We start from the raw sequence: 26,511 nt of genomic DNA on the forward strand, positions 1-26,511 counted from the left end.
TTGTTATTTTAAATTTTTCGTTTTTTTTTTTGAAAATTATTAAACATAAACAACAGAAGAATAATAACCCCTTCATTCGTCTTCATTTTGGAATCTTCAATTATCAGGTAATACTCAGTGACGCAAATTTTTGTGAAAAAATTGGTTTATGATGTTTTTATATTTATAGATATTGAAATTGTAAAAGGAGGACAAAATCGTTAGGCAGTGGGTTGTTTTTATACCCTCCACCATAGGATGGGGCCATATTAACTTTGTCATTCCGTTTGTAACACATCGAAATATTGCTCTAAGACCCCATAAAGTATATATATTCTGGGTCGTGGTGAAATTCTGAGTCGATCTGAGCATGTCCGTCCGTCCGTCACACTAACTTCCGAACGAAACAAGCTATCGACTTGAAACTTGGCACAAGTAGTTGTTACTGATGTAGGTCGGATGGTATTGCAAATGGGCCATATCGGTCCACTTTTACGTATAGCCCCCATATAAACGGACCCCCAAATTTGGCTTGCGAGGCCTCTAAGAGAAGCAAATTTCATCCGATCCGGCTGAAATTTGGTACATGGTGTTAGTATATGGTATCTAACAACCATGCAAAAATTGGTCCACATCAGTCCCTAATTATATATAGCCCCCATATAAACCGATCCCCCGATTTGGCTTGCGAGGCCTCTAAGAGAAGCAAATTTCATCCGATCCGGCTGAAATTTGGTACATGGTGTTAGTATTTGGTCTCTAACAACCATGAAAAATTGGTCCACATCGGTCCATAATTATATATAGCCCCCATATAAACCGATCCCCAGATTTGAACTCCGGAGCCTGTAAGAGGAGCAAAAGTCATCCGATCCGATTGAAATTTGGTCCGTGGTGTAAGTATATTGTCTCTAACAACCATGCCAAAATTGGTCCATATCGGTCCATAATTATATATGGCCCCCATGTAAGCCGATCCCCAGATTTGATCTCCGGAGCCTCTTAGAGGAGCAAAATTCATCCGATCTGGTTGAAACTGGGTACGTGGTGTTAGTATATGGTTTCTAACAACCATACAAGAATTGGTCCATATCGGTCCATAATTATATATAGCCCCCATATAAATCGATCCCCAGATTTGTCCTCCGGAGCCTCTTGGAGGAGCAAAATTCATCCGATCCGGTTGAAATTTGGAACGTGGTGTTAGAATGTGGTCTCCAACAAACACGCAAGAAATGGTTCATATAGGTCCATAATTATATATAGCCCCCATATAAACCGTTCCCCAGATTTGATCTCCGGAGCCTCTTAGAGGAGCAAAATTCATCCGATCCGCTTGAAATTTGCAACGTGGTGTTAGTATAAGACCGCTAATAACCATGCCAAAATTGGTCCATATCGGTCTATAGTTATATATAGGCGATCCCCAATCACACAAAAATTGGTCCTTATCGGTTCATAATCATGGTTGCCACTCGAGCCAAAAATAATCTACCAAAGTTTTATTTTTATAGAAAACATTGTCAAAATGTTATTTCTACAGAAAATTTTGTCAAGATTTTATTTCTATAGAAAATTTTGCCAAAATTTTATTTCTATAGAACATTTTGTCAAAATTTTATTTCTATAGAAAATTTTGTCAAAATTTTATTTCTATAGAAAATTTTGTCAGAATTTTATTTCTATAGAATATTTTATCCAAATTTTATTTCTATAGAAATTTTTATTCAAATTTTACTTCTAGAGAAAATGTTGTCAAAATTTTATTTCTATAGAAACTTTAAACTTAATTATATACGTATTTTCGGGAGCCACCGTGGTGCAATGGTTAGCATGCCCGCCTTGCATACACAAGGTCGTGGGTTCGATTCCTGCTTCGACCGAACACCAAAAAGTTTTTCAGCGGTGGATTATCCCACCTCAGTAATGCTGGTGACATTTCTGAGGGTTTCAAAGCTTCTCTAAGTGGTTTCAGTGCAATGTGGAACGCCGTTCGGACTCGGCTATAAAAAGGAGGTCCCTTGTCATTGAGCTTAACATGGAATCGGGCAGCACTCAGTGATAAGAGAGAAGTTCACCAATGTGGTATCACAATGGACTGAATAGTCTAAGTGAGCCTGATACATCAGGCTGCCACCTAACCTAACCTAACCTATACGTATTTAATCGGCCTTTTTAGTTTAATATATACCACGTATGGACTATGTGGTATATATTACGATGTTAGGAAGTTTTAAGATACCTTGCCATCGGCAAGTGTTACCGCAACCCAAGTAATTCGATTGTGGATGACAGTCTTCAGTAGAAGTTTCTACGCAATCCAGGGTGGAGGGTACATAAGCTTCGGCCTGGCCGAACTTACGACCGTATATACTTGTTTTTTTATACCCTCCACCATAGGATGGGGGGTATATTAACTTTGTCACATCGAAATATTGCTCTAAGACCCCATAAAGTATATATATTCTGGGTCGTGGTGAAATTCTGAGTCGATCTGAGCATGTCCATCCGTCCGTCCGTCTGTTGAAATCACGCTAACTTCCGAACGAAACAAGCTATCGACTTGAAACTTGCCACAAGTAGTTGTTATTGATGTAGGTCGGATGGTATTGCAAATGGGCTATATCGGTCCACTTTTACGTATAGCCCCCATATAAACGGACCCCCAAATCTGGCTTGCAGACCCTCTAAGAGAAGCAAATTTCATCCGATCCGGCTGAAATTTGGTACATGGTGTTAGTATGTGGTCTCTAACAACTATGTAAAAATTCTTCCACATCGGTCCATACTTATATATAGCCCCCATATAAACCGATCCCCAGATTTGGCTTGCGGAGCCTCTAAGAGAAGAAAATTTCATCCAATCCGGCTGAAATTTGGTACATGGTGTTATTATATGGTCTCTAACAACTATGCAAAAATTGGTCTACATCGGTCTATAATTATATATAGCCCCCATATAAACCGATCCCCCGATTTGGCTTGCGGAGCCTCTAAGAGGAGCAAATTTCATCCGATCCGGCTGAAATTTGGTTCATTATGTTAGTATATGGTCTTTAACAACCATGCAAAAATTGGTCCACATCGGTCCATAATTATATATAGCCCCCATATAAACCGATCCCCAGATTTGGCTTGCGGAGCCTCTAAGAGAAGAAAATTTTATCCGATCCGGCTGAAATTTGGCACATAATGTTAGTATATGGTCTTTAACAACCATGCAAAAATTGGTCCACATCGGTCCATAATTATATATAGCCCCCATATAAACCGATCCCCCTTTGGCTTGCGGAGCCTCTAAGAGAATCCGATCCGGCTGAAATTTGGTACATGTTGTTAGTATATGGCCTCAAACACCCATGCAAAAATTGGTCGAAATCGGTCCATAATTATATATAGCCCCCATATAAACCGATCCCCAGATTTGACCTCCGGATCCCCTTGGAAGAGCAAAATTCATCCGATTCGGTTGAAATTTGGTACGTGATGTTAGTATATGGTATCCAACAACCATGCATGAATTGGTTCATATCGGTCTATAGTTATATATAGCCCTCAGATAAATCGATCCCCAATCGCACAAAAATTGGTTCATATCAAGTTCATAATTGTATATAGCCCCCATATAAGCGTCACCCATATTTCAATTCTGGCTCCCTACGTACCATGCAAAAGTCCATATCGATTCGTAATTATTTGTAGACTTACATACATTTTTGTCTAATATATACCACGTGTGGACTAACTCACAATTTAGAAAACGATTTAAGATACCACAACCCAAGTAATTCGATTGTGTATAACAGTCTTTCGTAGAAGTTTCTACGCAATCCATGGTGGAGGGTACATAAGATTCGGCCTGGCCGAACTTACGGCCGTTTATACTTGTTTTTTTTTTTTTTAATCCACCTGATATTCTCAATATTCTCAAAAAACCCACTAAGACGAGAGATTTTCCGAAGAAAGTATTATATTTGATTTATGGTGGTGGGTATTTCAGATTCGACCCGCTGTTTAATGCGGATCACAATACTGAATCCCATTTGCAATTTTGTTTGTTACTGTATTTACTAGGGCCTCTCAGATTTAGCTTCCAATATTTTCATTTGTAAGAATCTAAAGCATGGCAATGAAAGAAGAATTGGTCTTTGGATGCTGTAGCTGGTGTGTAAGCATTGTTGGTGGTTATGGCGGCGTTATTGCTGATGCTGGTGTTTCCGTATGGCAAACATGACTTTCGGCGTCGCGACACGTTGGTTTTTGGCCAAATTCCTCCTTCGAATGGCGATATCTTCAAAGGGCAACTAAGCGAATGAAGAAATTGCTTTTATTTCTTAATGCATTTTTTGTGCTACTTACATGCTACTTCACTGTCCTCCTATCCTCAAAGGATACACGCTTTACAATGCCACTGTTTTATTTCGGATGGGGAGTTCCCATCCATTCGGGAATGATCTTATGGCCAATGGATTTGGAATTCCATTATTCGAATAAATACAAAACACTTTATGAATTTCGACCATCAGACGAGGATGGAATGGGCACCAATGTCTGTATGTGTGTACACATTATATGTTTAAAATACCGCCATCGCCGCCGCCAAGATTTTCATTGAACAAATGAATTATGAATTACCCGTTTTTTTCTCGTCCCTAATGCTTGTGTCGGTTTGTTTTCTTCCTGTTCTTCCTTTTTAATTTCGGCTGTTCGGTAAGGGTAGCAAAACATTCTTACAAAATTAAGTAAAAACCTAAACTTTAAGGCATCATCCCGAGAGGCCTTATTGAAGGGTGTCACCCATTACTGTACATTAAAAAACAAGTAAAGAAAGCCTAAAGATGGGCGAGGCTGACTATATTATACCCTGCACCACTTTGTAGATCCACATTTTCGATACCATATCAAATCCGTCAAATTTTTTGGGTGCTATATATAAAGGTTTTTGTTCCCCTACACCCAGAAAAAAGTTACCCCTTCTTTAAGTTAAAATGAACTCATTGTGAAGAAAGTTGAACTTCGTATAGCGCCAAAGACAAATTAAGTAGAATGCATTCCATATATTAGTTAACATTTTCCTATATTTATGTACCACTATACTACAGAATGAAAAAAATTTAACTGAATTGAATTCATATATGGAATGATTTTATTAAACTTTTTCATTCATTTTGACAAATCTTACATATTTGTAGTAAATTTTTTACTTCAAAATTAGAACTGCTTACCTTCGTTTTTAAATACAATTTTATTTATTTATATATGCAATTTTTTCTTCAATAAAAGACATGTTTTATTAATATATTGAATATATTTATTAAGAACCAACAGCATCGGAAGGCCTTGAAATATTACTTTATTATTCCACTATTTCCAAATAATGTTGTTAACTGTAAAACGCATTTTATTCCCTCCGCCATAGGATGGGGGGTATGTTAACTTTGTCATTCCGTTTGTAACACATCGAAATATTGCTCTAAGACCCCATAAAGTATATATATTCTGGGTCGTGGTGAAATTCTGAATCGATCTGAGCATGTCCGTCCGTCTGGTGAAATCACGCTAACTTCCGAACGAAACAAACTATCGACTTGCAACTTGGCACAAGTAGTTGTTATTGATGTAGGTCGGATGGTATTGCAAATGGGCCAAATCGGTCCACTTTTACGTATAGCCCCATATAAACGGACCCCAAAATTTGGCTTGCGAGGCCTCTAAGAGAAGCAAAATTTGTTAGTATACGGTCTCTAACAACAATGCAAAAATTGGTCCACATCGGTCCATAATTATATATAGCCCCCATATAAACCGATCCCCCGATTTGGCTTTGCGAGACCTCTAAGAGAAGCAAATTTCATCCGATCCGGCTGAAATTTGGTACATGGTGTTAATATATGGTCTCTAACAACCATGCAAAAATTGGTCCACATCGGTCCATAATTATATATAGCCCCCATATAAACCGATCACCAGATTTGACCTCCGGAGCCTCTTGGAAGAGCAAAATTCATCTGATTCAGTTGAAATTTGGTACGTGGTGTTAATATATGGCCTCAAACTCCCATGCAAAAATTGGTCGATATCGGTCCATAATTATATATAGGCCCCATATAAACCGATCCCCAGATTTGACCTCCAGAGCCCCTTGGAAGAGCAAAATTCTTCCCATTCGGTTGAAATTTGGTACGTGATGTTAGTATATGGTATCCAACAACCATGCAGGAATTGGTTCCTATCAGTCCATAATTATATATAGCTCCCATATAAACCGATCCCCAGATTTGACCTCCGGTGCCTTTTGGAGAAGCAAAATTCATCCGATCTGCTTGAAAGTTGGTACGTGGTGGTAGTATATGATATTTAACAACCATGCCAAAAGTGGTCCATATCAGTCCATAATCATACATAGCCCCATATAAACCGATCCCGAGATTTGGTTTTGGAGCCTCTTGGAGGAGCAAATTTCATCCGAGTGAGTTGAAATTTGGTACATTGTGCTAGTATATGGTCGTTAACAACCATGCCTAACTAGGTCCATATCGGTCTATAGTTATATATATCCCTCAGATAAATCGATTTCCAATCACACAAAAATTGGTCCATATCAAGTTCATAATTGTATATAGCCCCCATATAAGCGACCCCCATATTTCAATTCTGGCTCTCTACGTACAAAAAGTCCATATCGATTCGTAATTATTTGTAGACTTACCTATACATAACTTTTTTGTCTAATTATACCATGTATGGACTAAATCACAATTGAGAAAACGATGTTAAGAAGTTTTAAGATACCTCAACCCAAGTAATTCGATTGTGGATGACAGTCTTTCGTAGAAGTTTCTACGCAATCCATGGTGGAGGGTACATAAGATTCGGCCTGGCCGAACTTACGGCCGTATATACTTGTTTCTCCTTCTTGTACTTTTCACTTTTAATAAGTTGCTGCCTAACGATTTTGTCCTCCTTTTACAATTTCAATACCTAAATACACTCAAAAAAAGTGAACTCTCTATTTCACTAAAGCCAATTTAACTTTATTTTAGTTCATGGAATTATTATGTTTGGAGAAAGTTTCCTTTACTCTAATAATTTTTTGTGTACGTTAGTTAAATTATCTAAAACCGAGGAAAAAAATATACTCAAATGAAGCATAAAGATTAACTAAATTCGTGCCTTCCACAAAATAGTTCAGAATTTCTTTAAATTTGTAAATTTTACCAAAAATGCGTCCATCATGAACTTCGTATGTTACTAAAGACATTCTTGCAATTTTGAACTCCAAGTTTTTCCTTCAAACTACAAAATTTTCTTTAACAAGTGAAAAAATTTAGTTATGTCTAATAAATTTTGTTGAATTTGTCGAAAAATGTTTACTTATTTTTATGACATCAGCGTGATGCCAACGTTTGTAATACTATTTAGTTAAAATTTTCTACAAATATTCAAAATTTTCTAAAATTAGCCGAAAGTTTTCTTCCTGGTGGGTTCACTGTTTTTTCAGTGTATAAATATAAAAACATCATAAACTAATTTTTTCACAAAATGTTAGCGTTACTGAGTATTACCTGATAATTGAAGATTCCAAAATGAAGACGAATGAAGGGGTTATTATTCTTCTGTTGTTTATGTTTAATACACGCAGAGAAGAAACATGATTGTCACAATCATATTCGAAGAGCAAAATAATATGATAGCAGCTATTTTTGCGGCGACCATGTAACATTTTAACCTGCAACCATGTTGGCTCAGTGAACATAGTTCACTGAAAAAACAGTGAACCCACCACGAAGAAAACTTTCGGTTAATTTTAGAAAATTTTGAATATTTGTAGAAAATTTTAACTAAACAGTATTACAAACGTTGGCATCACGCCGATGTCATAAAAATAAGTAAATATTTTTCGACAAATACAAGAAAATTTATTAGACATAACTAAGTTTTTTCACTTGTTAAAGAAAATTTTGTAGTTTGAAGAAAAAACTTGTAGTTCAAAATTGCAAGAATGCCTTTAGTGACATACGAAGTTCACGATGGACGCATTTTTGGTAAAATTTACAAATTTAAAGAAATTCTGAACTATTTTGTGGAAGACACGAATTTAGTTAATCTTTATGCTTCATTTGAGTATATTTTTTCCTCGGGTTTAGTTAATTTAACTAACGTACACAAAAATGTATTAGAGTAAAGAAAACTTTCTCCAAACATAATATTTCTATGAACTAAAATAAAGTTAAATTGGCTTTAGTGAAATAGAGAGTTCACTTTTTTTTGAGTGTTCTAAGAAAAATACAATTGTCCTCATCTAAAATGTTATTATATTGATAAAAAGAATTTTGTTTCCATTAAAAGACAATGGTCACGATCTAAAATGTTATGTTATTCGTCAAAAATGTTTTTCTTCTAGTTAAAAGAACATGGTCACAATCTAAAATGTTTTGATCTTTATGAAAAACCTTTTTTCATCGTCGAAAAAAGGACGCCACTTGAGAAAAGAAAACACAAAATCAACTTTATTTATTTGTTTTTATTTATTTATAAACTATTTAATTGTTTATTTGTATTTATAATGTCGTGCAAGCAAAAATCACATATTTTTACACACTCTAGTTTGGTTCAATTTCAACAATAAGTAATCATTCCATATTTACTTCGTGTCCATCAAATGTACAAACGCAGACATCATGTAACTGCAAATAAAAATAAATTATACCATATATCAAAATGCAGAACAAAAACCAGGTACATTTTTTTCAATTACACTTTCCTTTTTTGTATTCACATAAAACCACGTGCCATTTCTGAATAAATAAATGAACACAAAACACAATAATTCCGTATTCTCCGTCCATTCCAAGAAACAATCAACACACGACTGACGCGCAAAATGAAAATCGTGTGGACCTGCTCAATGTTTTTATAAAATTCTTGTCGCTGCAAAAAAATTAAAAAATTAAATGGTCACGAAAACAATGTACATGGTCTTTATGGCCATGTAATGGTTGTAGACATGTCTATACGTAAACTATAAAAATACTTTTTTCTCTGCAAAAAAGTAAAAAAAAAATTGAATGGTCAGGTACATGATTTTCCTGACCATATAATGGTCTCAAATTCTATCATTTAAATAATAGAACATGTTTGCGGCATTTGAGAACCATTTAAATGCTTATTGCCAACATATATTTTTCTCCGCTCGAAAATTATTTTTACAAAGACAAAATACATGGTTTTCGCGACAATACTCTAAATAAGCATTAAATGGATGCGGCAACCATGTCCAAACATGTTTTTTTGTGCGTGTAATTTTCAAACAAAAAAAAAGAAAAAAATTCTCACTAATTTAAAATAACAAATATTTTATACATTTTATTTGTTAGTTATTATATTATTTTACTAAATTATTTTTTTAACAATCTCTCCGTATATCATAACAACACGATTCCAACTAGGTTAGGTTAGGTGGCAGCCCGATGTATCAGGCTCACTTAGACTATTCAGTCCATTGTGTTACCAAATTGGTGAACTTCTCTCTTATCACTGAGTGCTGCCCGATTCCATGTTAAGCTCAATGACAAGGGACCTCCTTTTTATAGCCGAGTCCGAACGGCGTTCCACATTGCAGTGAAACCACTTAGAGAAGCTTTGAAACCCTCAGAAATGTCACCAGCACTACTGAGGTGGGATAATCCACCGCTGAAAAACTTTTTGGTGTTCGGTCGAAGCAGGAATCGAACCCACGACCTTGTGTATGCAAGGCGAACATGCTAACCATTGCACCACGGTGGCTCCCACGATTCCAACTAAAAAAACAACCCACGCACAAACATATCGATTACAGGTTGATAAAAGAAATATAGGAAAATTTCCTATATTCTAACAAATGTGTTTCCTTAAGTTTTGAAAGGATTGAATACTTCTTAGTACGAATGAACTAAAATATTTTTCTACCCCAAGTCTTATACGTATGTATGATAAGCTTTCTTTAATAAAGGAAGTCATAATTATAATTTTATAAGAAATTTTACTAAATTTGAAGAAACTTGGTTTTAGTTCGGTTTTTGTTTATTTTTACGAATGCTTTGTTATCAATGAATATCATTTTTTTGTTCAGTTGTAAATTCTTATACCCAGCGAAGAAAACAGTATTAGTAAAATTCCATGCCTTATTCTAGTTAATGAACTATTCCTAACTGCTTTCAATTTACGATTTTTTTACTGAAACAAGTCAATTTTATTATTTCACACAAAAATTTACCTTAATGGAAATAAAATGGCTAAACTAAATTGATAAACATTTTTATACCCTCCATCATAGGATGGGGGTATATTAACTTTGTCATTCCGTTTGTAGCACTTCGAAATATTGCTATAAAGTATATATATTCTGGGTTGTGGTGAAATTCTGAGTCGATCTAAGCATGTCCGTCCGTCCGTCCGTCTGTTGAAATCACGCTAACTTCCGAACGAAACAAGCTATCGACTTGAAATTTGGCACAACTAGTTTTTATCGATGTAGGTCGGATGGTATTGAAAATGGGCCATATCGGTACACTTTTACGTATAGCCCCCATATAAAGGGACCCTCAGATTTGGCTTGTGGAGCCACTAACAGAAGCATATTTCATCCGATCCGGCTGAAATTTGGTACATGATGTTGGTATATGGTCTCTAACAACCATGCAAAAATTGGTCCACATCGGTCCATAATTATATATAGACCCCATATAAACCGATCTCCAGATTTGGCTTGCGAAGCCTCAAAGAGAAGCAAATTGCATCCGATCCGGCTGAAATTTGGTACATGGTATTGGTATATGGTTTCTAAAAACCGTGCAAAAATTGGTCCACATCGGTCCATAATTATATATAGCGCCCATATAAACCGATCCCCAGATTTGGGTTGCGGAGCCTCAAAGAGAAGCAAATTTCATCCGATCCGCCTGAAATTTGGTACATGATATTGGTATATGGTCTCTAACAACCATGCAAAAATTGGTCCACATCGGTTCATAATTATATATAGCCCCCATATAAACCGATCCCCAGATTTGGCTTGCGAAGTCTCCACGAGAAGCAAATTTCATCCGATCCGGTTCAAATTAGGAACGTGGTGTTAGTATATGGTTGCTAACAACCATACCAAAATTGGTCCAATCACACAAAAATTGGTCCATATCGGTTCATAATCATGGTTGCCACTAGAGCCAAAAATAATCTACCAAAATTTTATTTCTATAGAAAATTTTGCCAAAATTTTATTTCTAGAGAAAATTTTGTTAAAATTTTAGTCGGTTCATAATAAAATTTTCATCATTGTCAAAATTTTATTTCTACAGAAAATTTTGTCAAAATTTTAGTTCTATAGAAAATTTTGTTCAAATTTTATTCGGTTCATAATCATGGTTGCCACTCGAGCCAAAAATAATCTACCAAGATTTTATTTCTATAGAAAATTTTGTCAAAAGTTTATTTCTATAGAAAATTTTGTTAAAATTTTATTTCTTTAGAAATTTTTGTCAAAATTTTCTTCCTATTGAAAATTTTGTCAAAATTTTTATTTCTATAGAAAATTTTGTGAAAATTTTATTTCTATAGAAAATTTTGTTAAAATTTTATTTCTGTAGAAAATTTTGTCAAAATTTTATGTCTACTTTGTCAAACTGAATTATATACGTATTGGATCGATATTGTTTGATTTAATATATACCACGTATGGACTTACATACAATTTAGAAGATGGTGTTAGGAGGTTTTAAGATACCTTGCCATCGGCAAGCGTTACCGCAACTTAAGTAATTCGATTCTGGATGGCAGTGTTTAGAAGAAGTTTCTACGCAATCCATGATGGAGGGTACATAAGCTTCGGCCTGGCCGAACTTACGGCCGTATATACTTGTTTCCTTTATGCTTAGTACTAAGTTCGTTTTTGCGAAAAACGAATATCTTCATCTATCTCTGTAAATAGGGTCTCAAACCCAGGGTGTTAACTTATTTATGCGAAATAATATGCCTGCCTATTTTTTCGTGCGAAAAATCCAGGGTTGTATAAATATGTGTCTGAAAATACTCAAAACAAAGATTTCGCATTTATTCCGCGCTAACATTTTTTATATGGAGTATAGGTTAGGTTAGGTTAGGTTAGGTTATGTGGCAGCCCGATGTATCAGGCTCACTTAGACTATTCAGTCCATTGTGATACCACAGTGGTGAACTTCTCTCTTATCACTGAGTGCTGCCCGATTCCATGTTAAACTCAATGACAAGGGACCTCCTTTTTATAGCCGAGTCCGAACGGCGTTCCACATTCTAGTGAAACCACTTAGAGAAGCTTTGAAACCCTCAGAAATGTCACCAGCATTACTGAGGTGGGATAATCCACCGCTGAAAAACTTTTTGGTGTTTGGTCGTAGCAGGAATCGAACCCACGACCTTGTGTATGCAAGGCGGGCATGCTAACCATTGCACCACGGTGGCTCCCTGTGGAGTATAACAGTTTTTCGTGCGAAAACGTGATCTTAGTACTAGGCTATAGTTTCGAAGGCACTTTTTTCTGGGTGTATACATACATTTAAATCTGACTCGATCTGGACAAAATTTTTTAGACTTCTACAAAATCTATAGACTTATATCTATAGAATTAAAGTCGGCTAATATCCACACTGTTAGAAAAATATGTTTTTCATATGTTCCGATATAAACAAAACGTGTTTCGCGCACAATTTTTAAACACAATATATTTAAGTGCAAACATGTAATGTTCCTAAACTAACACTAAATGTTTGGGACACATATGTTAATATGTTAGAATATATTATGTTTGGGGCATGAATGTTTTATAAAAATAATATGTGTGAATGTAAACATATATAAATTTACAAATTTCGAGTAAACATATATATGTTGTGATATTTTATTCAGTGAGCGACAGAGAGAGAGAGAGAGTATAGAGCAAGATGGACGGGAGGGTTGACGAAAGATATCAACATAACACATAAGAGAATCAAAAGATAGCAATTTCTGTGAAACTTGTATGTTGTTTCGGAAACTGTTTTATGATAAGGCCAAAAATTTGATATGCTTAAGTCTAAATATTAAAATTAAATAAATTTGAATATTAGAATGAGTATTCGGAGTAAAGAGAATAGACATACGGAACCAAGAGAATAGACATTTTCAAAAAAAGCGTGTGTTTTCGTCTTGAGAGCAGCATTTTATGTATGTGTGGAAATGTGTTTTGTTTATCATTTTGGCATTATGGGCACAATTTTTTTTTTTGGTTCGTTAAAAGAAATCGGAACGTATGTTAACCACTGCTCCACGTGGCCAACAAATGTATGTTTCTGATAAATAATGTTATGTTTGCATGGGCTCGTGAGCGCTGCAAACTATGCTATATAAATGTAACTTATAACGATAATTGTCTATTGGTGACTATAACAGCTACGTAGCCCAGTGGTAGTGTGTAGGCTTACAAATTGCATGGTTCGCGGTTCGATTCTCCGTCCAGGCGAGAGGTAAACTTTAAAAAATTATAAAATAGAATAATTTCTTCAACATTATTTGTATTACAGAAAAAAGTGCCAAGAACTAAAAATTTCGTGGAAGTGAAAATTATGTGAGGGAATGAGCACAATCTTCTTGGGGAGAATATTCTTCCAAGCATATAATATTTTTGGGTTCAAAATGCTTCCAAACATATAATATGTTCACACAAAACAAACATAATAATGTTTCGGCAATATCAGATAAATGTCAAGATTTTACCTATGAAGACTAGATCAGATTCCGAATTTATAAGAACCATTTTTTATTTGAGTTTTAGAGGAATCATAAACATCTCTTGTAAGTGAAAGAAAATGATGAAATAACGCCTTGATTTGAAATCTATAATCTGTGGATTTTCATCGCAATTATTTAAATGACTACGAGAAGTAAAATCTGGAAATTTTCAGTTTCAATTTTCATGATCAGTACGCCTTCTATACCCTCAATAAGTGAAATCAGTATATATGGAGGCCTTACCAAATGGACCGATAAAACTAAATCATATACACTTTGGTATGGGTCTAAAATGCCAGTATATTTTCAATTTGTGGCAAATCGGATAAAAACTACAATTTCTAGAAACCCTAGGAGTTAAATAGGGAGTTCGGTGTAATGGGGGCTTTACCAAAACATGGAAGGATACACAGTATTCAGCTCATTTAACTGTAGTTCTAGAACCTAGACCCCAAATCGGAGGGCCGGTTTATAATGGGGCTATATCAAAAACTGTACCGATACTCAACTACATTTCCAATTTCAGGCAAATTGGATAAAAACTACGGATTCTAGAAGCCCAAGAAGTAAAATCGGGAGATCGGTTTATATGGGGGCTATATCAAAACATGGTCCGATAATCACCATATTCGGCGCATCTCTTTATTTTCCTAGAATTCCTCTAGATTTCCAATTTCAGGCAAATTGGGTAAAAACTACGGATTCTAGAAGCCCAAGAAGTAAAATCGAGAGATCGGTCTATATGGGGGCTATATCAAAACATGGACCGATACTCACCATTTTCGACACACGTCTTTATGGCCCCATTATAAACCGGCCCAAATGGGAGGGCCGGTTTATAATGGGGCTATATCAAAAACTGTACCGATACTCAACTACATTTCCAATTTCAGGCAAATTGGATAAAAATTACGGATTCTAGAAGCCCAAAAAGTAAAACCGGGAGATCGGTTTATATGGGGGCTATATCAAAACATGGTCCGATAATCACCATTATCGTCGCATCTCTTTATTTTCCTAGAATACCTCTAGATTTCCAATTTCAGGCAAATTGGGTAAAAACTACGGATTCTAGAAGCCCAAGAAGTAAAATCGAGAGATCGGTCTATATGGGGTCTATACCAAAACATGGACCAATACTCACCATGTTTAACACAACTCTTTACGGTTCTAAAATACCTCTAGATTTCCAATTTCAGGCGAATTGGATAAAAACTACGGTTTCTATAAGCCCAAGAACCCGAATCAGGAGGTCGATTTATATGGGGACTATATCAAAACCTGGACCGATAGCCCATCTTCGAACTTGACCTGCCTGCAGACAAAAGACAAGTTTGTGCAAAATTTCTGCACGATTGCTTCATTATTGGAGACTATAGGGTAATTACAACAGACAAACAGACGGACATGGTTATATCGTCTTAGAATTTCTCCCTGATCAAGAATATATATACTTTATATACTCGGAAATCGATATTTCGGTGCGTTACAAACGGAATGACAAACTTATTATACCGCCGTCACCATTCTATGGTGGTGGGTATAAAAAGCAGATTAAATACGATTTTGACCAGTATATATAGGGACATCTACAAATAATTACGAACCGATATGACTTTTGCGCGGTAATTAGAGAGCCAGAACTGAAATATGGTGAACGCTTTATATGGGGGCTATATACAATTATGAACCTATATGGACCAATTTTTGTGTGATGGTGAGCCAGAATTGAAATATGGTCTTCGCTTTATATGGGGGCTATATATAACTATAAACCGATATGGACCAATTTTGGCATGGTTGTTAGCGGCCTATACTGGCACAATGTACCAAATTTCAACCGAATCGGATGAAATTTTCTAAATTTGATCCGATTTTTTCCAAATTCAAAAGCGTTTGTCCTTGTGTCAAGAAAACACAGTGTACCATATTTCATCGAAATCGGTTAAAAAATGTGAACGGAATCCTGCGAACACCAAATACATGGACGGACGGACAGACACCAAGAGCTAGATCGACTCAGGAGGTGATTCTGAGTCGATCGGTATATATTTTATGGGGTCTAAAATCAATATTTCTGGTAGGCACATTTTTGGCACATCAAAGTTATTATACCCTGACCCTATTTGGTTTAGAGTATAATTAATTTAATTTTGCTACTGAAATCAATTAATTTTTTAATCAAGTATTTTTTATGCCCAATTAGAACTGTGATTGATACTATAATTTTCGTGATTGAAGACATTTCAATTTAAATAATAATTGGATCAATTAATTTTGTGATTGAATCAAAAAAAAAGTTTTTTTTTGTGAAGTTAATTCAATTATCTGAAATGTATACGCTGTTGGAAGAAGTTGTCCATTGAACGAATATTTCTTGCTTTCCCGGAAATGGAAAAGTTGTAATAAAAATAAACATTTGATGCCCATTTTGGTGGGGCCCTATAATAAATCTTACATCCCCTTTTCGCAGTATCTTTGCTACTAAGGATTCATTGAAAAAAGTCTTTCAAGCGTAAGTGTTAAACAGTTTTACGCTTTTTTGCTTTCAATTTCTTAGAGTATTTATGGGATATTATATTTTAATTGAATTGAGTGAGTTTTTGTATAGCAGTTGTTTTTTTTTTTTGACGGTGAAGCAAAAACATTGTGCTAATATGACTATTCGAATATTGCCTTACATAAGAATGTATTTGTATAAGAAACTTGGCGAACCCGCCCGCTTCGCTGCGCCACCAAGTTTGTTTTTTACCTGAGAGATTACTTGTTAAAAATATCGCATTTACTTCAAAGTAGATTTTTAATTAACATTTTGGCATTAGCAAGCACATCATTGACAGAATATTTCGAAGGATATGATAATCCTTCTGAAAAACAATACAAAGGATTTGAAGAAATTTTCGAAATTCCATCCATCTCCTATTTTTGAAGTCAATACAAAAAGTCAACAAATTCGAAGACGATTTCATTAATTTTGAAGAATTTTCCAAAAAAAAATTTTTTCATATTAAGATACCTATTTTTAAGTCGAATCACTTAACTCTAAGAACAAAATGAATTCATTGAAAAGTTTATCGACTTCACCCCGAAATTATATGTCATGGAGACATTGAATTATTGTAATAGAAACCTAATATGTATCCAATATCTATTGGTACATAAACATCTATGCCAATAATGGAATATGTTGTGAATATTTGCAACGCATCAGCCGCCCAGAATGATGATGTGTGCATATAAATTAATGGCCCATCAAAAGAATTTGGAAGTTCTTCTCAAGGCACAACTTTAAAAGAACTTCCAAAAATGTCCTCCCAAAGATGTTCTTTATTTTAACTGCACAGGAAGTTCTTTTGAGTCAAGTTTTTTATTACTCGCTTTTTTCATATTTTTAATGGAAATTTATTTTTTTTTTTGTTTTTGTTTCAAATATGTTAAAAACAGATTAGGAATTAATAAACGGGTACATATTATTTAAATTTAGCCGAAAAAAAACTTTTAAATCCTTTCTAGAAAAATTGCGAATTTTTGAAAATATTTGATGACGAACGTTCCAGACAAGCGTTGTAATGCATTAAAAATTATAAAAAAAAAAACAAGTATATACAACACTAAGTTCGGCCGGGCCGAATCTTAAATACCCACCACCATGAACCAAATATTAGGGTTTCCTTTGAAATTTCAGGAGGGCTTGAGGACTTGAGGACACTTCCCGAAGATAAATTTAAAGATTTCACCTATGAGGACTATATCAGATTCTGGATTTATAAGAACCATTTTTGTTTGAGTTTTAGAGGAATCATTAACATCTCTTGTAAGTGTGCAAGAAAATTATAAAAAAACGTCTTGATTTGAAATCTTAAATCTGTAGAAGTAAAATCTGGAAATTTTACATTGAGTTTCAAGCAATTTTCATGATCAGTGCGCCTTCTACACCCTCAAGAAGTTAAGTTACCAGAATATTTACAATTTTAGGCAAATCAGATAAAAACTACGGTTTCTAGAAATCCAAGAAGTAAAATCGGGAAATCGGTCTATATGGGGGCTATACCAAAACATTGACCGATACTCACAATTTTTGGCACACGTATTTGTAGTCGTACAATACCTCTTCCAATTTCAGGTAAATTGAATAAAAACTGCGGTTTCTATGAGCCCAAGAAATAAAATCGGGAGGTCGTTTTATATGGGGACCATACCAAAACATGGACCGATACCCACAATTTTTGGCACACGTATTTGTGGCCCTACAATACCTCTAGATTTCCAATTTTAGACAAATTGGATAAAAACTACGGTTTATATAATCCCAAGACCCCAAATCGGGAGGTCGTTTTATATGGGGACCATACCAAAACATGGACCGATACCCACAATTTTTGGCACACGTATTTGTGGCCCTACAATACCTCTAGATTTCCAATTTCAGGTAAATTGAATAAAAACTGCGGTTTCTATAAGCCCAAGAAGTTAAATCGGGAGATCGGTCTATATGGGAGCTATACCAAAATATGGACCGATACTCACAATTTTTGGCACACGTATTTGTGGTCGTACAACACCTCTAGATTTCCAATTTTTTTTTTTATTAAATTGAATAAAAACTGTGGTTTCTATAAGCCCAAGAAATAAAATCGGGAGATCGGTCTATATGGGGGTTATACCAAAACCTGGACCGATACTCACCATTTTTGGCACACCTCTTTATGGTCATAAAATACCTCTAGATTTCAAATTTTAGGCAAATTGGATAAAAACTTCGATTTCTATAAGCCCAAGACCCCAAATCGGGAGGTCGGTTTATATGGGGACTATATCAAAACCTGGACCGATATAGCCCATCTTCGAACTTGACCTGCCTGCAGACAAAAGACGAGTTTGTGCAAAATTTCAGCACGATTGCTTCATTATTGAAACGTGATTACTACAGCAAGACATCGTTATATCGTCGTAGAATTTCTGAGTGCATGAAAGCCACATTTTTCATCCGATTTGCTTGAAATTTTAAATCTAGAGGTATTTTAGATTCGTAAAGAGCTCTACAAATTTTGGTATATATCGGTCCATGTTTTGATATAGCCCCCATATAGGCCGATCTCCCGAATTAAGTTCTTGAGGGCATAGAAGCCGCAATTTGCATCGGAAACCGTACCATTGAACCGATTATCTTGAGAGGAGGGCATTTTCTATCAAATTCACTTGAAATTCTAATATTACTTTTATGACCTCAAATGTCTCTTTCTTCTACTATACGAGGGCGGTTCGGAATCTTCTTAGCCTATCAATGAAAGAGAATAGTTAGTTTTTCACAAATATTTTTATTTTTCAATATAATCTCCTGAAACTTCAATACACTTAGTCCAACGCTTTTCTAGCAATTCTATCCCTTGATTAAAATAGTTTTCCTCAAGGTCTTCAAAATAGTGGTTTACAACTGTAATTGCATCTTCATTTGAGGTAAAACGCTTGCCAACAAGGATTGTTTTAGATTTGGGAACAAGTAAAAGTCACTGGCAGCTAAATCAGGAGAATAAGGTGGGTGGTCAAGCAACTCCTACTTTAATTCGTTGATTTTAGCCATTGTTAAAACACTATTGTGCGCTGGTGCGTTGTCTTGATGAAAAATTATTTTTTGTGTTGTAAGCCAGGACGTTTTTCTCGAATTTGTACATTTAATTGATCCAAAAGGTTGCAATAGTACTCTGAATTTATTGTTTTACCCTTTTGCAGATAGTCAATCAATAAAATACCTTTGAAGTCCCAAAAAAAAACCGTTGCCATAACCTTACCAGCCGATTGAATTGTTTTTGCCTTCTTTGGGGCACTTCCTCTAGCTTCAGTCCATTGTTTAGATTGTTCTTTTGTCTCTGGAGTATAGTGTTGGATCCATGTCTCATCAACAGTTATGAAACGACGCTTAAAATCCATTTTATTTCGCTTAAAACGATCCAAACAAGCTTGAGAAATGTTCATTCTTATGCGTTTTTGATCGACTGTTAACAAATGCCCATGATATTAGCAATTTCACGCACTTTTATTCGTCGATCATTTAATACCATATCATGCACTTTGGCTAGAATTTCTGTTGTTGTTGCTGTTTGTACGACCACGTTTAAATTCAGCAACCCAATTTTTTACTGTTGCATATGAAGAAGCACTTTCACCTAACACATTCACCATATCATTATGAATTTCTTGTCCCAATAAACCTTTTTTATGTAAATATTTAATGACAGCACGCATTTCTAATTTTTCCATTGTAAAACAATTGTGGATGCGTTTTTTTGAACACCTGTTTCTATATGAAGGAGTTGCCAGATCGAAAAAAATTAACATATGTTCATAACAGAGATGGAAGTTTCCAAAACACTTAACTTTTTTCTGTTTGTGCTAGGCTAAGAAGTTTCCGAACTGCCCTCGTATATGGTAATAAAGCTTTTGTTACTTTTCTTTAATAATCCATTTTAAGGAATACAAACTTTGTGAAGTTATTATGAAATCTGCAAAAATGTGTATAATTTTATCCATTTTTTTTCTGATTTAGTTTTCACTTTAGTGCAATTTTTTTGTAACTTGATGGGGAATAGCCCAAAGCAAATTTTCACAAAGTTTGTATTCCTTAAAGTGGATTAATTAAGAAAAGTAATCGTGAAAAGGCGGTGATTTTAGCGGCTAAACTCGAACTTAATACCCCCCTTTAGCCCCTAAAATCGTCATTTTCACGATTACTTTTCTTTAATAATAAATTTTATGGAATACAAACTTTGTGAAAATTTTCTTTGGGCTATTCCCCATCAAGTTATAATGGAATTTGCATCAAAGATGTATAATTTGATGCCTTTCTTTAATAATTTACTTTTCACTTTAGCGACTAAACCATAGACCTTATAACAGGTTGGCTGATAAGTCGCTAGTATTAAATGCATATTATTTTTATATAGTACCAACCTTCAAATGATTCGTGTCAAAATTTGACGTCTGTAAGTCAATTAGTTTGTAAGATAGAGCGTCTTTTGTGAAGCAACTTTTGTTATTGTGAAAAAAAATGGAAAAAAAGGAATTTCGTGTTTTGATAAAATACTGTTTTCTTTTCAAAAGTTTTTATTTTTCTGACAATATTTGAAAACCATTTTATCAAGGCATACTACATAAAATTAAACAAGTATGTACGGCCGTAAGTTCGGCCAGGCCGAAGCTTATGTACCCTCGACCATGGATTGCGTAGAACCTTCTTCTAAATACTGCCATCCACAATCGAATTACTTAAGTTGCGGTAACGCTTGCCGATGGCAAGGTATCTTAAAACCTCTTAACACCGTCTTCTAAATTGTATGTAAGTCCATACGTGGTTATATTTCATCAAAAAAGATCGATCAAATACGTATATAATTCAGTTTGACAAAATTTTCTATAGACATAAAATATTGCCAAATTTTCTATAGAAATAAAATTTTAACAAACTTTTCTATAGAAATAAAATTTTCACAAAATTTTCTATAGAAAGAAAATTTTGACAAAATTTTCTACAGAAATAAAATTTTAACAAACTTTTCTATAGAAATAAAATTTTGACAAAATTTACTACAGAAATAAAATTTTGACAAAATTTTCTATAGAAATAGGTTAGGTTAGGTTAGGTTAAAGTGGCAGCCCGATTAATTTTCAGGCTCACTTAGACTATTCAGTCCATTGTGATACCACATTTAACTAAAAGTACCTATTACATATGGGCACTTCTAGTCTTAACCACTGAACCTTCTCTATTATTTACTTTTGTGGAACCAACCAGATTGCTCCAAAAACATTAACAAACTGCTTAAGTTAACGTTTTCCAGGTCAGCCAGTAATCTAAAGCTATATGCTCCTAAAATTCGCTTACGCCTTACACAAAAAGCAGGACACTCACACAAGAGGTGTTTAATTGATTCCTTTTCCTCCACATCATGACAGCTTATACAATAGTCATTATACTTCACACCTATAGTTTTTGCAAATTCGCCTATCAGGCAGCGACCCGTTATAGCAGATATCAAGAGTGCTATCTGACGCCTTGAGAACACTAGCATATCTAGTGTGCGGTTTAAGTTTAAATGGGGCCATATTTGCTTGGTGTCGTTACAACCCTTCCAATTTTCCCATCGAATATTGGCCATCATAACAGCCTTCTCACGCAGTAAGAGCTTGCAGGTGGCCAGAGGCATACCAACAGATTCTAGTTCCCCTGGAATATGTAAGGTAGTTCCTAGCCTTGCTAACTCATCTGCTTCGCAGTTCCCCGGTATGTTCCTATGGCCAGGCACCCATATTAGGTGAATATTGTACTGCTCAGCCATCTCGTTGAGAGATTTGCGGCAGTCTATGGCCGTTTTCGAGTTAAGGAACACAGAATCCAAGGATTTTATTGCAGGTTGACTGTCTGAGTATATATTAATGCCAATATTTGTTGGAACATTACTTCTCAGCCAATTCACCACCTCTCTTATTGCCAATATTTCAGCCTGAAAAACACTACAGTGATTAGGTAATCTTTTCGATATTCGAATTTCCAGATCTTTAGAATATACTCCGAACCCCACTTGTCCATTCAATTTGGAGCCATCAGTATAGAAATCTATATATCTTTTATTCCCCGGGGTCTGTGTACACCACGCCTCACTGTTGGGAATTAGAGTTTCAAACTTTTTGTCAAAAAGTGGTTTTGCCAGGGTGTAATCCACTACGTTAGGCACATCTGGCATTACTTTGAGGACCGAACTATGACCGTACATTTTTTCCGACCACAGCGATAGCTCGCGCAACCGCACAGCCGTTGTTGCAGCTGACTGTTTGGCCAAAATGTCTAAAGGCAATAGATGTAGCATGACATTAAGGGAGTCTGTTCCTGTGTTACTATATGCGCCTGAGATACATAAGCTCGCCATACGCTGAACTTTATCTAAACAAGTCGGTTTCTGAAGTGCCGGCCACCAGACTACAACACCATATAGCATTATAGGTCTAACTACTTCCGTGTATAGCCAATGCACAATTTTTGGCCTTAGTCCCCACTTTTTCCCTATTGCCTTTTTGCCACGAGTACAAAGCTACCGTGGCTTTTCTCGCCCTCTCTTCAATATTAAGCCTAAAATTCAGCTTCCTGTGCAAAATAACGCCAAGGTATTTTGCACACTCACCAAAGGGAATTTCAGTACCCCCTAAGGAAATGGGCCTAACCGTGGGAGTTTTGCGATCTTTGCAGTACATGAATAGTTCTGTCTTTGCTGGATTTACACCAAGACCATTATCTTTCGCCCATTTCTCAGTCATCCGGAGAGCTCTCTGTATAATATCTCTGATTGTGGATGGGAATTTTCCCCTGACTGCTAGCGCCACATCATCTGCGTATGCCACCACTTTTATCCTTTCTTTTTCTAGGGAAACCAGAAGGTTGTTTATGGCAACATTCCAAAGAAGAGGTGATAGAACTCCTCCTTGGGGAGTGCCTCTGGTAACATACCTTTTTATGTTTGATTGCCCTAGTGTGGCTGAAATACGTCTCTTTATTAGAAGTTCGTCTAACAGCCTAAGTATACCTGGATCAACATTCAGAGTTGTCAGTCCATTTAATATCGAGCTCGGATAGACATTATTGAACGCCCCTTCGATGTCTAGAAACGCCACGATTGTGTATTCTTTGACAGATAGTGAGCTTTCAATAAAGCTGACTAGTTCATGCAATGCGGTCTCAGTAGACCTGCCCTTCGAGTATGCATGCTGTCGTTTCGAGAGCATTCTTGAATCCACGCTAGTTCTAAGATACATGTCTATCATCCTCTCCAGGGTCTTAAGTAGGAATGAGGATAAGCTGATTGGTCGGAAATCCTTCGCACTCGAGTGAGAGGCTTTTCCTGCCTTAGGTATGAAGACGACTTTTGTTTCCCTCCACTTTTCTGGAATACATGCTAAGTTTACACATCGTTTATATATCACCGTCAACCAGCCACTGCCTGTAACTCCGCCGGAGGAATTCCATCAGGTCCGGGGGATTTGAATGGTCCAAAGCTATTTAAAGTCCTTTTATTCTAGATTCCGACACAATTTCCTCGATAGGAAATGATCGCTGAGCCTCTGTTACACCGCCGGAACATGGTTCAACCGTCTGATTTCCAGGGAAGTGTGTGTCCAAAAGTACCTCCAACGTCTCCTCACTGGACGTTGTCCAATTTCCCTCCGATGTTTTAATGAAACCTGGAGCGGTGTTAGTGGATGCTAGTTCCTTCCGTAGTCTGGAAGCCTCTGACGTATTCTCAATACTACTACAGTAATCATCCCAAGAGTTTTGTTGAGACCTTCTCAGTTCTCGTTTATATTCTCTCAGATTCATCTTGTAAGTGTCCCAATCCTCCGGAGCTCTTGTGGACTTTGCTTTGTTAAAGAGCTTCCTGCAGGATTTCCTCATATTACTTAACTCCGTAGTCCAGCATGGCGGCCGATTTTTTCCCCTTGGCTTTCCTCTAGGGCAAGGCCGTAGCCAGGATTTTAATTCGGGGGGGGGTTCAACTTAAAAAAAAATATTCATATAATCTGATGTGTAGAAAATTTTATTTATGCATAGGTATGTATACAATATTTTTATACTATTAAACTGAGCCGACGGGCATTAGCGTAGCTAGACAATTTTCCTAGGGGGGGCTATAGCCCCCCTAGCTAAAACTTTATAGACTGAACTTATAGGTTCAACTAATGTTTTATTTCATAAAATTGAATAAAAAAATAGACATCAAAATAACTCGACAATCAATTTATAATAAAGCAACTAAAAGTACCCTGCGGGAAATTGGTGCAAATTGCCACTGACGGACCTATCACAGAACTAGTACCTGTGCTCCAGTTAGTTGCAATTTTCACATTTAGTGAAATAAAATTATCAGAATAACCTTTTGTTCGAGATATTTCAAAAGTTTTTTTTTTCATTTCGGGTTCGATTAGGAGCCCAAATTGGAAGAGATTTCTAAGAGTTTGTCCGAGACTGGTTCCTGAGGACCTGTTTATGGGGTGCTCCTGCTAAATTGTCCCAGGACGTGTCCTTTGGGATGAGTCCAAGACGCGTCCTAAAATGTAAGTTTACTCCGTCAATGACAAACCCATGTTAAAGTGGATGGTCCCTTCCATACGTTTTGATCAGAACTGGGACTGGCCCATACACACCAGGGACTAGTCCCGTACCAGTTCTGTGGTTGATCCATTTCCCTTAGGGTAGTTCCACACTTTTCGCAGCAAACAATTGGGAGTTGTTCTAAAGGCACAACTTTAAAAGCACTTCCAAAAATGTCCTCACAAAGAAGTTAACTATTTTAACTACACAGGAAGTTTTTTTACTTCATTTTTTATATTTTAATGCGTAATTTTTTGTTTTCTTTTTTCAAATAGTTTAAAAAAAGTTTAAGAATAAATAAAAAGGTACAAATTATTCAAATTTTGCCACAAAAATGCTAAATCCATTATAGAAAAATCGATAATATTTGAAAAAACGTTTCAAACAAGCGTTAGAATGCATTAAAAATCATAAAAAGTATAAAAATTATTTATTTGGGAAAATATCACAAAATTTTTAATTCACATTCAAAACACTGAATTCAGATCACACCTTAAGAAGTGATGCAAATTCATTGCATTCTATGACAAGTTCATATTACATTCATCGCTTCTCCGCCAATTTTGTACCACTTCCAGACCCAAAAAGAACATTTTCACTTCTTTTTTGGCGACGCTTTTTTGCAGTATTATTAAGATATTAATTTATGAAAGAATAGTTTTAATATCAATTACTATTTTTTATTCAACTAAATCATAAGTTCAACCACAGCTTTATTTCATAAATATCAGACCAAAGTAATTCGATTGTGCATGAAAGTCTTTAGTGAAACTTTGTGCGTTGTACGAGTATATACTTGTTTAATTTTTATAAAAATGTAAAATCGTAAATAGGTTTTCAAATTCTGGGGGGGGCTAAAATTTTTCTGGGGGGTCTAAGCCCCCTCCCCAGAGGCCTTCCTACGCTTATGCCGACAGGCTTTTTGGACAGCAAATAAATCAATGACTTCTTCAGTCGGCACATTTATTCGGCGATGAACCGCCATTAATGCCAATCCTTTGAGTCTACTAGTCGAATTTCGAAGATACGTCTTTAATCTCTTCATTGTTGAAAATGAACGTTCGGATGAGCACGTAGTAACTGCAGGGATGGAAAATGCAGTACTATAGTACTTTTTTCAAACCTTTTTCACCCCGGTCATTACCGTAGTACCCCCGCGAATAATTTAGTACCTTTTGTGTAGACATTTTTGAGTCGATATCAGATTTATGGTACAATAGCTTTGACAAAATATTTTAATATTTTGAGCAAGTCTTTATCAACCTTATTTGCTAATAGTCTTTTACAAATATGGCAAAACAGACATGTTCATGTGGGAAGAAAATCTCGATTTTGTAAAAGACATTGTCAAAACAGGATTTTATTGAACTTCAAGAAAGTTTTAGTCGAAAAAAGAATGCGATTCTATATTATCGATTTTTTATTTCGGTAGAAAATGTTGTCAAAATTTTATTTCTATATAGAATTTTTGCAAAATTTTATTTTTATAGAAAATTTTGTAAAAATTTTATTTCTATAGGAAATTTTTGCAAAATTTTACTTCTATAGAAAATTTTGTCAAAATTGTATCTTCTTTAAAATTCAGTCTCTTGACAATAATCTTCCAGTGAAATTTTTGT

The sequence above is a fragment of the Haematobia irritans genome, chromosome 4 (genome assembly GCF_050003625.1).
Source record: "Haematobia irritans isolate KBUSLIRL chromosome 4, ASM5000362v1, whole genome shotgun sequence".
NCBI lineage: Eukaryota > Metazoa > Arthropoda > Insecta > Diptera > Muscidae > Haematobia > Haematobia irritans.